General features: G+C 31.9%; 1 pseudogene; it reads left to right on the top strand.

The window, feature by feature from the left end:
• Positions 1-7,961: 7,961 nt before the first annotated feature.
• The window catches only part of LOC127708303 (FACT complex subunit SSRP1-like), a 39,912-nt pseudogene continuing 33,399 nt past the window's right edge, over positions 7,962-14,474 (top strand).

The following is a 14,474-nucleotide window of genomic DNA, read 5'->3' as shown; positions in this document are numbered from 1 at the left end:
ATTCATGTATGGGACAATATAACAAATCAAATGAAATATTTGGGGAGTCCCTTGGGTCACCCCACCCCCTCCTGTTTGAGAACTTGGAAATGGTCGAGATCCCCACCCCTAAACCATATGTATTCATGTATGGGACAATATAACAAATCAAATGAAATGTAGGGGGAGTCCCTGGGGTCACCCCACCCCTCCTGTTTGAGAACTTGTAAACGGTCGAGATACCCACACCTAAACCATATTTATTCCTGTTCATCATTTCAAAAAGATTTGAATGACATACAGGGTCAATCTCCTAGGTGTCACATATGCATATCACTTTACTAGACCAAACCAATATGAACTGGACTTTGCCCAATGTCAGGAGACCATCGGAATGACGAATTATGGGGGCTTTGTTTGGGAGACTTCGTAACAGCATCCTGTTACAATTATTTCTTGTTTATTATAAAATTTTATTGATGCAAAAAATGAGCCTAGGTTAATTGAATTTTCTTTAATAATTTATTAAATTATTTCTGGGCCTATAATAATTTTCATTTATGGCTCATTTTAAAGAAAACATATAAATCTTTCAAGCAGTGTAAAGCCCGAGAATGTTTGACCAACTGTTTTATAATCACCTGTCATTTTATTCCAAACTTGGTATGGAGTAACATCATGCATATGGGGATGAAGATGGGGGTCATTTACATTGATATATGAGTTGCTTTTGAAAACCTTGATGAAATATTAATTAATTTGCCTTAATAATCAATTCATTTAATGAACATAAATGTACAATATACGAATGTTTAATGTTTGTTCTTTCAAATCTTTAAAAAAAATCTGAAGCAACACTGCCACAGTTTTCATAATTACGTTAGCCTTGGTTTTTGGTTAACTGCCTACAGCGCTTACAGTGCTTTGATTGTTGGTCAGGAATGTCCACTGAAACAAACTGAAGTGAAAGTTGAGAACTAGATTTCCGGATCCTATATCATAATCTTTATACTTAAGTGCCACATCAGTCAAATCATGCAATAACTGCCTAGCATGCATAAGTCCTTCAAAGTCTGACAAAGATGTATAGCTAGTAGTATACATCCTTGGTCCCTTGCTATTACCCAAAATAAGGTTGATTTTCATCTCATGCAAAAGTGACTAAAGCCCTCAAAATCCTAGCTTAAACCCTGTGACAACATAATCGGATTAGCCAGATTATTTACCTATGTACATCTGATCGATCTTGATTGCACCTGTGTGCTTTAAAAACACGGTATTAAAATTTTAACAAATGTTTTCCTTTCTTTGACAGATAAAGATGTGACATTATCATTCAGCATAAGATAATTATTCGTACATGTTTTTGCCCCATGTCATTTTCATTTGAAATAAAACGTACAAACGAATAAAAATACGAAGAAAAAACTTATTTTGTATTTCTATTATAGTCCGGTCAGGTCATACTTTGTGTTCTTTCAACAAAGACGATTTTACCACAATTAGAATCTTTTATGACTTACTCAGTAAGCAATTTCCGGTGCATATTTATTTTGCAATGTTAATTAAATATTATGTTTCACTACCTCGGTACATGACCGACTTGAATTATTTGAATTCCGAAAATAAACTGTAAAGTGTCAACTCTGTTGAACAAAGGGAATAAGTTTTGTATGCATGCCCTTTATTCATAAAAACAAAACACTGAGAGAAATTCCCTGCCCAGGCACAACACAACATTCACAACTTAATTAATTATATGGAAAAAAATCATGCGTTTATCTCTGTTATTGATCTTTAATTATTTAAAATAAAATTGGATGATCGCAATTCGTATTTTTTCTGCTCGTTAAAAGTCCTTGGCAAAATGAAAAAAATCAAATATATGTACGAAAAATATTAAAATGAAATTATATCGTGTACCCAAATGCTACAAGAAAAAAATATGTGAAAAAATAAGCGGACAGGATTTTAGCGATCTACAAATTTTCACAGAGGATATCTACCAGGCATGGGGTAATGCAAATTTGTAATTGTAATGCATGGTAATGCATTACATTTTACCAAGTAATTGCATGTAATGTGTAATGCAGCAATTTTTGCATTACATGTAATTGTAATTTAATGCATTTCATTAGCAGAAAGTTATGTAATTTCATGCATTACATTGCATTACATGGCATTACTTTTTCACATACTATATATCTTTAACAGATTGTTGGAGATTTAACTAAAGCAGAATTTAAGATTTCTTGATTAACTAAGAACATAATCATTTGAATGTTGATTCTCTATTTTCTATTTATTTTTCACACTTTACATAAATCACTAGATGGAAAAACACAACACTGTATATCAGATTGAGTTCTTTTTTAGCTCACCTGACCTGAAAGGTCAAGTGAGCTTTTCTCATCACTTTGCGTCCGTCGTCCGTCGTCCGTAAACTTTTACAAAAATCTTCTCCTCTGAAACTACTGGGTCAAATTTAACCAAACTTGGTCACAATCATCATTGGGGTATCTAGTTTAAAAAATGTGTCCAGTGATCCGGTCAACCAACCAAGATGGCTGCCATGGCTAAAAATAGAACGTAGGGGTAAAATGTAGATTTTGGCTTATATCTCTGAAACCAAAGCATTTAGAGCAAATCTGACATGGTGTAAAATTGTTTATCAGGTCAAGATCTATCTGCCCTGAAATTTTCAGATGAATCTGACAACCCGTTGTTGGGTTGCTGCCCCTGAATTGGTAATTTTAATGAAATTTTGTTGTTTTTGGTTATTATCTTGAATATTATTATATATACAGATAAACTGTAAACAGCAATAATGTTCAGCAAAGTAAGATCTACAATTAAGTCAACTTGACCAAAATGGTCAGTTGACCCCTTAAGGAGTTATTGCCCTTTATAGTCAATTTTTAACCATTTTTTCGTAAATTTTTGTAATCTTTTACAAAAATCTTCTCCTCTGAAACTACTAAGACAAATTTAACCAAACTTTTACACAATCATCATTAGGGTATATAGTTTAAAAAATGTGTCCGATGACCCCGCCCGCGAACCAAGATGGCCGACATGGCTAAAAATAGAACATAGGGGTAAAATGTAGATTTTGGCTTATATCTCTGAAACCAAAGCATTTAGAGTAAATCTGACATTGGGTATAACTGATTATCAGGTCAAGATCTATCTGCCCTGAAATTTTCATACCAATCAGGCAACACGTTGTTGGGTTGCTGCCCCTGAATTGGTAATTTTAAGAAAATTTTGCAGCTTTTGGTTATTATCTTGAATATTATTATAGATAGAGATAAACTGTAAACAGCAATAATGTACAGCAAAGTAAGATCTACAAATAAGTCAACATGACCAAAATTGTCAATTGACCCCTTAAGGAGTTATTGCCCTTTATAGTCAATTTTTTACAATTTTTTCATAAATTTTGTAAATTTTTGTAAATTTTTACAAAATATTTTCCACTATAATAACTGGGCCAAGTTCATTATAGATAGAGATAATTGTAAGCCAGAGTTCACGAAAATGGTCGGTCCTGTCGGTACTGTCGGTCAAAATGAGGCTCGGACCAGTATTTTGAAGGCTAGTGCCGGTCCCAATGACCGATGTAAAAACGGCCGTTGTAGTGCATATTTTGGCACTTTTTTACATCGGTTATTAGATGTACCGCAACTGTTTCCAATAAGTGTTTACATCGGTTATCAGATGTATCCGCTGCCAATTTCCGGTACTGGTTTACAGATTTATTATAAACAAACCAAAGCGTCGATCTACACATGGCCTACTTATTTGTCCATAGAGCCATCCCTGGCAAACAATCGTCGATTGAACCCTACAATGGAGCAAACAAATACTGTAACAGCCGAGAAAGTGATTCAGATGATGAAATGGATAGTGAAGATGACTTTAAATAAGAACAATCAGAAGACCTGAACTGGTCTTTCATTGTTAATTTGCCTGTGGGTGCGAAGAATAAAACTAATATTAATAAAGTTATTTTTCGATAAAATATGTTATTAATTTTTTTTCAGGATAAAATTGAGAGATTTTGTAGGACTGGCTAAAATTTTGTAGGACTGACAAATAATCATGCTTTGTCGGTCCCATGACCGACGGGTCAAAATAAGTTTTCGCGAACTCTGGTAAGCAGCAAGAATGTTCAGTAAAGTAAGATCTACAAACACATCACCATCACCAAAACACAATTTTGTCATGAATCCATCTTTGTCCTTTGTTTAATATGCACATATACCAAGGTGAGCGACACAGGCTCTTTAGAGCCTCTAGTTTTATTTCCTTTTATTCATACATTTTCCAGGATAAAAAGATTGATATTTGGAAAGCATTACTGTTAAAGTGTTCCATTGTTGTCCGAAGATCAAAAGATCAATGAATACCTTGTCATGATTAAATAACAGATAATTGAACATTTTCATAAAACACTAATTTAATAGTTTGTTTTAAAATCAATCTTTTCACCATTTTGACACTTGGTCATAGATTACGCTCTATGTTTATTATATAATTAGGAAAGAAATTCTCAGTAAATATTTTGATTGAAATTAAAAAAAAATGTATATTTATGAAAGTAAAGTTAACATTAAGTTAAAATAAGTATTAAACTTCATCTCTGTAATTTCTTTTTAGAGAAAACACAGAGATGTATACCTTGAAACATGAAAACTAAAGATAGAAGAGCAATCAACTTTGATGGGTTTTGTGAAACAGTCAGGTAGTCAGAAATATCATTTAAAAGTGTTCAGGCCTGATAGAATGTGCATGAAGGATGAAACCTTTCGAAACCCTTATAATGTAAAAATGTAATAGTCGTATTGAATAAACTTTTTCATGTCTACTTAAATTCAATACATGGAACAGTTAATGCATATGCTAGAATCTTTTGTGACTTTATGTTGTTTTTCAAAATGTTTGATTTTTCTATTCACTTGATACAAAAATTTACAAAATGTAATGTGTAATTCAATGCATTACTTTGCAAAAGTAATTGTAATTTAATGCATTACTTTGATAAATGCATGTAATTGTAATTGTAATTTAATGCATGGTTTTGTCAAAGTAATTGTAATATAATGCATTACATTGCAATGTAATTTACCCCATCATCCCCATGCCTGATATCTACCAACGCCCAACTTAACGACATGCATCATGTTTTCATCTACAATAAATTAATATTGTTGACCATGGACGTATAACTAATGTTCAGGTCTACGTCCTGTTTTGACTGATAAAACATAAAAAAATAAAATAGTTCAAGAAAACATGTGTTCGTTTATTCGGAAAAGGATTATATTTTAGATTCTGGTTAATCAATTGTAAAAGGACCTTCTAGAGCCTCAATACTAACGCACAAAAATGTCAATCATTAATACATAGCAACTATATAAACCTGAATGAATTTTCCCACGGTCGTTCAGAGAGGTCACCTGAGTTTACTGGTACATGATATTATTTCCCGCCATATAAAATCTCGTGCTGTGGATAAAATTGATGTTAGCTATTTTTAGCATTTAATATTGTGAGCGAAGTCAAGTTCAAGTTCAACCACACACTGTTGATCACTGAGATGTGTATCGTAGAATTGTCTTCCCACCGCAAATTAATTTCTTTTAAAATCTTTTAAGATCACTGTCCAAAATACAACACACAAGTTTACATTCATTGTGCGTAAATAAATATTATGCAAAGACGAGTTAATGCAGCTGTGGAAGTATTCCTGTTATAGCCAAAATGTATTATTAACCTATTAAAAAGAAAATGCCGTAGACTTATTAAGCATAACAAATGGTGAATAATAATTTCATTTTTACTTGCATATACAAAACTTTGAGACACGTAATTTTCTTTAAACTGCTCACATTTAATCAGCGGTAGCTTCCGTTTATTTTTACACAAGTATGTCCCTTTTCGTAAATAGAATATTAGTTTACAGATGAAAAAAATCAAGTATAGTTTTTTTTATAAAACTTTAATGCAATTGAAAGAACTAACAACAACATTTTGCTTTTAAATCTTTTATTTGTTTCAAGGAATTAGATAATCGTAAAAAGAAAATGCCGAATGTAGAATTTCGTGTTTTTTTCCTCATTTTCCACAAAATTTTATAAACCTTTTTCGGTAATGTCTGGTTTTTTTTTTTAAACAAGCAATTCCATTTAGGTAAATATATTTTTTGATTAGCAAGCAAGAAATAAGAAAATATTTTAACTCATTTTTAACACAAAAGTTAAACTTAACCAATATAAAAAGACATTTAAAATTATACACTTGTTTGACACTTAAACTGGTACAGTAGACTGGAAATATAATTGTTTATTACATCAGGTAATCCAATTGCCCTATCAGTCGTGTGCTGGCATAGATTAAAGTAGGATTAGGGCAATTAATTCCTTGGTGTTGGGAGTGAGCTCGCTATCACAATTAACATTTACACGATTTTGGGAGAGATTACTCCTGATTCCTCCCAACATTTTGGGAGGAATATCGGAGTTTCTCCGAGTGACTCCGAAATTTTCCTTGGTGTAGGGTGTGGGAGAGCTGGTTCGTTTGAATAGTTCTGTATACAAGTGAATTTTTGAGAAAATTAAGGGGAGATTATTCAAACAGTATAATTAACTTATATAAGTATATCTTTTTTACTTCTTCAAGTAAATAAAGATTACTTGTACAAGTAGTACCCCTGACTGAATGTACAGTCACTCATTGCAGAGCATCATTGCCAAGAAAATCAACATGATCAATTCTTCTTAAACTTGAATGCAGTTGAACTAAAATGGAAAGCAAACAAATTTGACCAAAAAAAAGGGAGGGTACAAAATATTGGGTAAGTAACAAAACACATTTATGTACACATTAAACAAAGCAATATAAGGTTTACGTGTTCGTATGTTTATGTTCAATCGCTTGGGTGTTAAGAATATTTTCTTGATATAGGTAGTCCATTATTTTATCTGAACTTATAAGTTGTTTTGCTTAATGTGTATCCAAACCTGCCTAGTGTATCTAAGATCAGGAAAAAGTAGAAAAAGAAATGATCGAACCAAAAATTACTGCACCCAGTACAATGGTATTAGATTTATAGAAAGCCCAGCTGCTTTTGTATGTTGAAATATTTTTTTTCTTTCAGGACTTTGAGAAGCTTGCATCTTTCATTTCAAAGTATTACAGTGTGAGTTTAGAAAAAAGAGACGTTTCTGTCAAAGGATGGAATTGGGGTCTTGCTAAATTTGAAGGTAAAGATACATTGTAAATGTACTTTGTTGATAACAAGAGGAATAGTGCAAAGTGCCTGTTGAATACCTGTATTCTAATATCATATTGTTCAGTTAAACTTACTTTTCCATTTATTTACACATTACAGGGTTCATGCTCGAGCATGATATGAATAATGAGATGTTGTCCAAATGACGCGTATTTTAGATAATTATAGGTCACCATAGGGCCTTCAACAATGAGCAAAACAAAAAAAAGTAATGGCCTTTTATTTGACAAAACAAAGGATAAAGAGATATCAGACAGCAACAGACACCCACTGAATTGTAGACTCCTGACTTGGGACAGGCCAGGCATATACAGAATGTGGCATGTTAAACCTTTTTATGAGTGCTATGTCTTCCTCTAACCTGGGACAAGCCCAGGCTAGAAAAAATTACAAGTCCTGTAAGAATTTCTTAACAAAATCTGCAAAATCCCTCCCAAAAATTATTGGCCCTGTAGCTGTAAAAGTTTATCGTGAAGACCAAGCTTAAGACTGACTATATATAGGATAAATCATGTTTTTAAAAATCTGTGGTATATTTTTTTTTTGGTCCAATTTTTTTTTATTCGTTTTAGAATTATATATACTTTTTTGGCGTGCAGAAATATTGCAATTGATATTTGAATATAAAAACCAACAACTATTTATGTTGATTTTTTTTTTCAGGGAACTCTTTAGAATTTGATTTCATATACCTAATGACCCAAAAGATTCAGAAAAAGATACTGAACAGGTATGGAATATTTTTGTATACTTAACAGTAGGTGATTTAGGTGGATTGAGGTGGGGGAGGTATTGAATGCCTCCATCGAGAAACAAATTACACATAAAATTTGCAATTGTTACTACCCTGTTAATGCAAAGGGTTAGTCTGAAATTGTAAGAGGAGCTTTTTACTGAAAAGAAGAAAAAGTAAAAAAAAGGAACCTATTTTTCTTAGACAAACTTTAGGGCAAATATTGGATGAAAGCATATATGTTTTGGTTGGACAAAGGGGTCATTCCTGGAAACTGAGGCATTTAAAATGTACCAGTGAATTTGCATTACATAGATAACTTTGTTAATAAACAACAAAACCAAAATATTTCTTTATGATGATTATCTATACTGTCAGTGTGTTATCTGTGATTTCATAAAGAAATAATTCTTTCATGCCATGCTGTATGCTCATTTTAACATGGGTAAGCATTATTTGTGAATATGTTTATATGAGCGTCAGCAAGGTGTTAAGTATTGACAATTATAATGCCTACCCATGATAAAATTATTTTGTTTCTGATAGGATTATTAAGAACTTTTGTACTTTGTACTTCGAGGCAGACCTATATAATACACATTAGAAAGGCAGCTATTTTGATTTCATGAACCAAAAATTTTTATGTAAGAAAGTCAACAGTTCGCCAATGAAATGATTAACATACATGGGTAAACTTACTTTTAGAATGATTAACATACATGGGTAAACTTACTTTTAGAATGATTAACATACATGGGTAAACTTACTTTTAGAATGATTATATTTGATTTCCTAGCGACCAACAACAGCAAAAATGTCTATTTCGATCTCCAGTGTTGTTCAAAATACAACTGACGTTGCAATTTCAATTGTGACATCAATCATTTGCAGCCCATGTTTTATTGTAATTGGAACATGGCTTTGTTTCCGAAGTGAAAGAAGGACGTCAAATTAGAATTTCTATTATTATTCTTGCAGGAATTTTACAACCAAGTTGTAGACAAAGCAGACATTATACAGGCTACAGGGGATGCTATCTGTAATCTCAGTGAAGTACAGTGCTTAACACCAAGGTAATATTACCACTGAAATATGGACTATTTACACTTTCAAACAAAATATTGCATCACAATTTAAAACATTTCATGTCATAGTTAAAAAGTAATTGTTGCTTGAAGTCATAAGGTTATCCCAAGGCAGATCTATGATGATTCAGAGCAAATTCAGCTGAATACCCCGCAATAATTTTTTTTTTATTTTGAATGAAGTAGAAGAACATATTAATGTGAAGCATCAATCTTGCTTGTTTGGAGTGGTGACTTAAAACTTGTCTTTTGCTGTTAAAATTTGTTTAAAATTTCTTAAATGTGAAAAACTCTTAAAATTTTTATACGCCCGTTTACGGGACGTATTATAGTATACCGTTGACCGTCTGTCTGTCTGTCCATCCGTCGTCAACATGTAGGACATTAACTCAAAAACACTTTAACCAATATCAGTCAGGGGTACTACTTGTACAAGTAATCTTTATTGTCGAGCCTGTGACTTTTGTCGCAGAAAGCTCGACAGGGATAGTGATCCGGCGGCTACCCCGGCGGCGTTAGCTAACTTCTTAAAAGCTTTATATTTTAGAAGGTGGAAGACCTGGATGCTTCATACTTTGTATATAGATGCCTCATGTTACGAAGTTTCCGTCAGTCACATGTACAATGTCCTTGACCTCATTTTCATGGTTCAGTGATTACTTGAAAAAAAAGTTCAAATTTTTTGGAATGTTAAATTCTCTCTTATTATAAGTAACAGGATAACTATATTTGGTATGTGCGTACCTTGCAAGGTCCTCATGCCCGTCAGATAGTTTTCACTTGACTTCGACCTCATTTCATGGATCAGTGAACAAGGTTAAGTTTTCGTGGTCAAGTCCATATCTGAGATACTATAAGCAATAGGTCTACTATATTTGGTGTATGTAATGATAGTAAGGGGTACATGTCAAACTGGCAGGTGTCATCTGACCTTGACCTCATTTTCATGGTTCAGTGGTCATAGTTTAGTTTTTGTGTTTTGGTCTGTTTTTCTAATACTGTTTGCAATAGGTCAATTGTATTTGGTGTATGAAAATATTGTACGATGTTCATGTCTGTCTGGCAAGTTTTATTTGACCTTGACCTCATTTTTACGGTTCATTGCTCAATGTTAAGTTTTTGTGTTTTGGTTTGTTTTTCTAATACTGTATGCAGTAGGTCAACTATATTTGGTGTATGGAAATATTTTACGATGTACATGTCAGTCTGGCATGTTTTATTTGACCTTGATCTCATTTTCAAGGTTTATTGCTAAATGTTAAGTTTTTGTGTTTTGGTCTGTTTTCCTAATAATGTATGCAGTAGGTCAACTATATTTGGTGTATGGAAATATTTAATGATGTACATGTCAGTCTGGCAGGTTTTATTTGACCTTGACCTCATTTTCATGGTTCATTACTTATGTTAGGTTTTTGTGTTTTGGTCTGTTTTCCTAATACTGTATGCAATAGGTCAACTAAATTTGGTGTATGGAAATATTTAATGATGTACATGTCTAGCTGGCAGGTGTCATTTGACCTTGGCCTCATTTTCATGGTTCAGTGGTCAAAGTTAGGATTTTGAGTTTTGGTCTTTTTTTCTAATACTATATGCAATAGGTCAACTATATTTGGTGTATGGAAATATTTTATGATCTTTATGTCATTCGCGCAGTTTTTATTTGACCTTGACCTCATTTTCACAGTTCATTGCTCAGTGTTAAGTTTTTGTGTTTTGGTCTGTTTTTCTTAAACTATAAGCAATAGGTCAACTATATTTGTTGTATGGAAGAATTATTAGGAGTACATGCCTGCCTGGCATGGTTCATCTGACCTTGACCTCATTTTCATGGTTCATTGGTCAATGTTTAGTTTTCTTGGTTAATGTTAAGTTTATGTGACAGTTGTAAGAAAGCTTTATATTTAGGACTATCAACATAATATCAATGATTAGAAAAGAAGGCGAGACATTTCAGCGTGTGCACTCTTGTTTACTTGAAGAAGTAAAAAAAATATACTTATATAAGTTAATAAAAATGTTTGAATAATCTCCCCTTAATTTTCTCATAAATTTACTTGTATAAGTAAATTTTTTTTACAATCCCACTAAAATTCTCAAGTTTTGAGATGTAAAAACATGCCTTTAATGAAGATAACAGACAAATGAGATTTTCATTGTCCATAGAAATTACACTAAATTAATAAGTAAAGACATCTGCAAAGGACAGACAATTTAAAATTCTATTAGAGCAAAGAAGTCCTAAGAATTCAAGATAAGAAGATAGGATGACTTTTAAATTATATAAGTAAATAAATCTGAATGTCTAAGGGACATAACTAAGCCAAAAAATTATTTACCTATACAAGTGAATAAAATACACTTGTATAAGTATCCTACAAATTTACTTATATAAGTATATTTATATTTACTTCTTCAAGTAAATAAAAATTACTTGTACAAGTAGTACCCCTGACTGAATATGCATGAAACTTTGGTGAATTGTTTATATTTATTGACGTGAGCTCCCTTTCGTTTTTTATAAATTTCAGATTTAACGTTTTTGAGTTTTGGGGGTTTATTCATTAAAAAAGGGGGGATTTTCCAGTTTTCGGACAATAACTCAAAAAAAATTTCACCAATATGCAAGAAACTTTGGTGAATTGTTTATTTCTATCGACATGAGCTTTCTTTTGATTTTTATAAATTTTAGACGATATGTTTCTGATTTATGGGGTTTTATTCATTACAAAAAGGGGGATTTTCCAGTTTTCGGACAATAACTAAAAAATGCTTTCAGCATTTTTTATGAAACTTTGGTAAATTGTTAATATCTATTGTTGTAAGCTCCCTTTTGATTTTTATAAATTTAAGATTTAACGTTTCTGAGTTATATAAGATTTTATTCATGAAAAAGTGGTGATTTTCAAGTTTTTGGACAATATCCTTAAAGTGCTTAGAGCAGTTTTCATTAAACTTTGATGACTGATTTATATCTATTAAGATAACCTCCCTTTAGTTTTTTTATAAATTTCTGATATAAATAACATTGAGAAGTTATTGAACTTTATTGAAAAAGCCACGGACGTATCATGCGCTCATGGCGCAGCTGTTTATTTATTGTACCCTTTATCACATTTTCATTGTTTTCATTCAAAAGTTAAAAAAAAAAGGTAAATACTATGGTTTAAAACTGCCTTATTGTATTTTCAGAGGTCGTTATGATATTAAGATATACGGGACTTTCCTTCAGCTTCATGGTAAAACATTTGATTATAAGATACCATACACCACTGTATTACGATTGTTTTTACTCCCACACAAAGATGGAAGACAGGTTTTCTTTGTAGTAAGTATTATTATGTAGTCAAATGTTAGCACTTATGTATATAATGTATATTTTACTTAAAAATGGAAACTTGATTTTGTGAAAGAAATGATAACACTGAAACAACTGGATTCTTTTTATTTGAATATCTTTTCTCACTTGCCCCTTTAGTTTTTGTTATAGTCTACATATTTTCAGAGAGGCAAACTATGCCCAAAGGACCAGTATATTTGAAAAAAGAGTAAAAACAACAGCAAGAATTATCTGAAAGAAAAGTTGCAAATATGTATTTGGTAAAAACTCAAAGCTAAAGGTGACAAATTCTTATGGAAATTGCTATTTCATATACTAGTAAATTTCTGGTATTATTTTGTGCAAATTCAATTTTTATCATATCTCACAATCAATTTACGATTTGCAAACAATCAAATAATTTCAAATAAAAGAGTTCATTCCTTCAATAACAAATAGTTTATTCCACGGAAATACAATTTAAAAAATTCCCAAAATTAATAGCAAAAACTTCCAATTAGATAATATTACTTGTCCTATCAAATGCGAGAATAATGTTATTGAATTTTAGAGAAGAATTGGAAAGTTACAGAAAGAAATGTCCGGACCAGAGTTTGAATTGGTCAGCAGAATTTTCAAGTCTGTCACAACGAGAAAAATAACTCTACCAGGGACATTTAAATCGTATGTTTATAATTAGTAAACTGAACTGTGGTTAAAGATAATTTAAAAATGTTCTTGTTAAATAATTCTTTCTATTGATTTGTATATTTGCTTTAATAGAAAAAAAATTACATACAAAAAAGCATTTTTAGAATAAAGGTAATTTGATGTGCTATGATTTTCAATGAGACAACTATCCACCAGAGTTAAAATGATGTGGATATACACAATTGTACAGCCTACAACAAAGAGACCATATAGTCATCTATAAAATGCTTAAATATTAAAAATGGGAAACAATTCAAACAAGAAAACTAACAGCCTAATTTATAAACAATACTGCTAAGAAAAATAAATACGACAGACATGAACCAATGACAACCACTCATTATAGTCTTGAAAGTCAGCTTCATTTAACAGTAAAGATGTTCTGAATTGTAAATTTTGTACATGATTAAAACTGATATTCACAGTTACTTATGATTGGGATATAAAATAGTATCTTCAAAGTTGTATACTTGATATTTTGTAGGAATTCTGGTGCCCAGGCCATAGGCTGTTCATACAAGGCTGCGACTGGTTTCCTGTATCCCATAGAAAGAGGTTTTATCTTCGTACATAAACCGCCAATGCATATCAGATTTGATGAAATCGGTAATATTAACTTTGCCAGAAGTGCTGAGAATACCAGATCTTTTGACTTTGATGTGGAGACTAAATCTGGGACAACTTACAACTTTGTTGGTATAGAAAAGTAGGTTTTAATCTTGAAATTATGAAACTGTCTTGGTGGTCTCTTGGAAATTTGTTCACCTAGAGTGTTGGAAGTTGTGGGATTGAACCCTGGCTGCCTACATTGTGAACTTACATAAAAAAAAAAAGGAATCACTAGCAAAAAAATGGTTTATGACTTTGACTCAGTGCTTGCTTGGTTTCATTTCTTGCAACTACTACTACATGCAGTGGTGTTTGGCTATCCAGAAAATGACTGGAGTTAATCTTTTAATAGCAAATATGTCAGTAGTTGTTGGCAGACTTGTTGACTTTATACTGGTACAGTGTTTTCTTGTAAGAACTGTTGATTTCTGTGTTGACATGACTTATCATTGATATGGTCTGGTCATAATTATAAATTAACTATTTACAAAACTTTGAATTTTTGAAATACTAAGGCTTTTCTACCCCAGGAATAGATTACCTTAGCTGTATCTGGCAAAACTTTTAGGAAATTTTGGTCCTCAATGCTCTTCAACTTCATACTTTATTTGGCCTTTTTTAGCATTTTTTTATTCGAGCGTCACTGATGAGTCTTTTGTAGACGAAACGTGTGTCTAGCCAAATACAAAATTTCTATCCTGGTATTTATGATGAGTTTATTTGCACATACTGGTAATATGATTT

The sequence above is a fragment of the Mytilus californianus genome, unplaced genomic scaffold (assembly GCF_021869535.1).
Source record: "Mytilus californianus isolate M0D057914Y unplaced genomic scaffold, xbMytCali1.0.p SCAF_7, whole genome shotgun sequence".
Taxonomy (NCBI): Eukaryota; Metazoa; Mollusca; class Bivalvia; order Mytilida; family Mytilidae; genus Mytilus; species Mytilus californianus.
The sequence above is the reverse complement of the archived record's forward strand: the minus strand, read 5'-3'. Positions and strand labels throughout refer to the sequence as shown.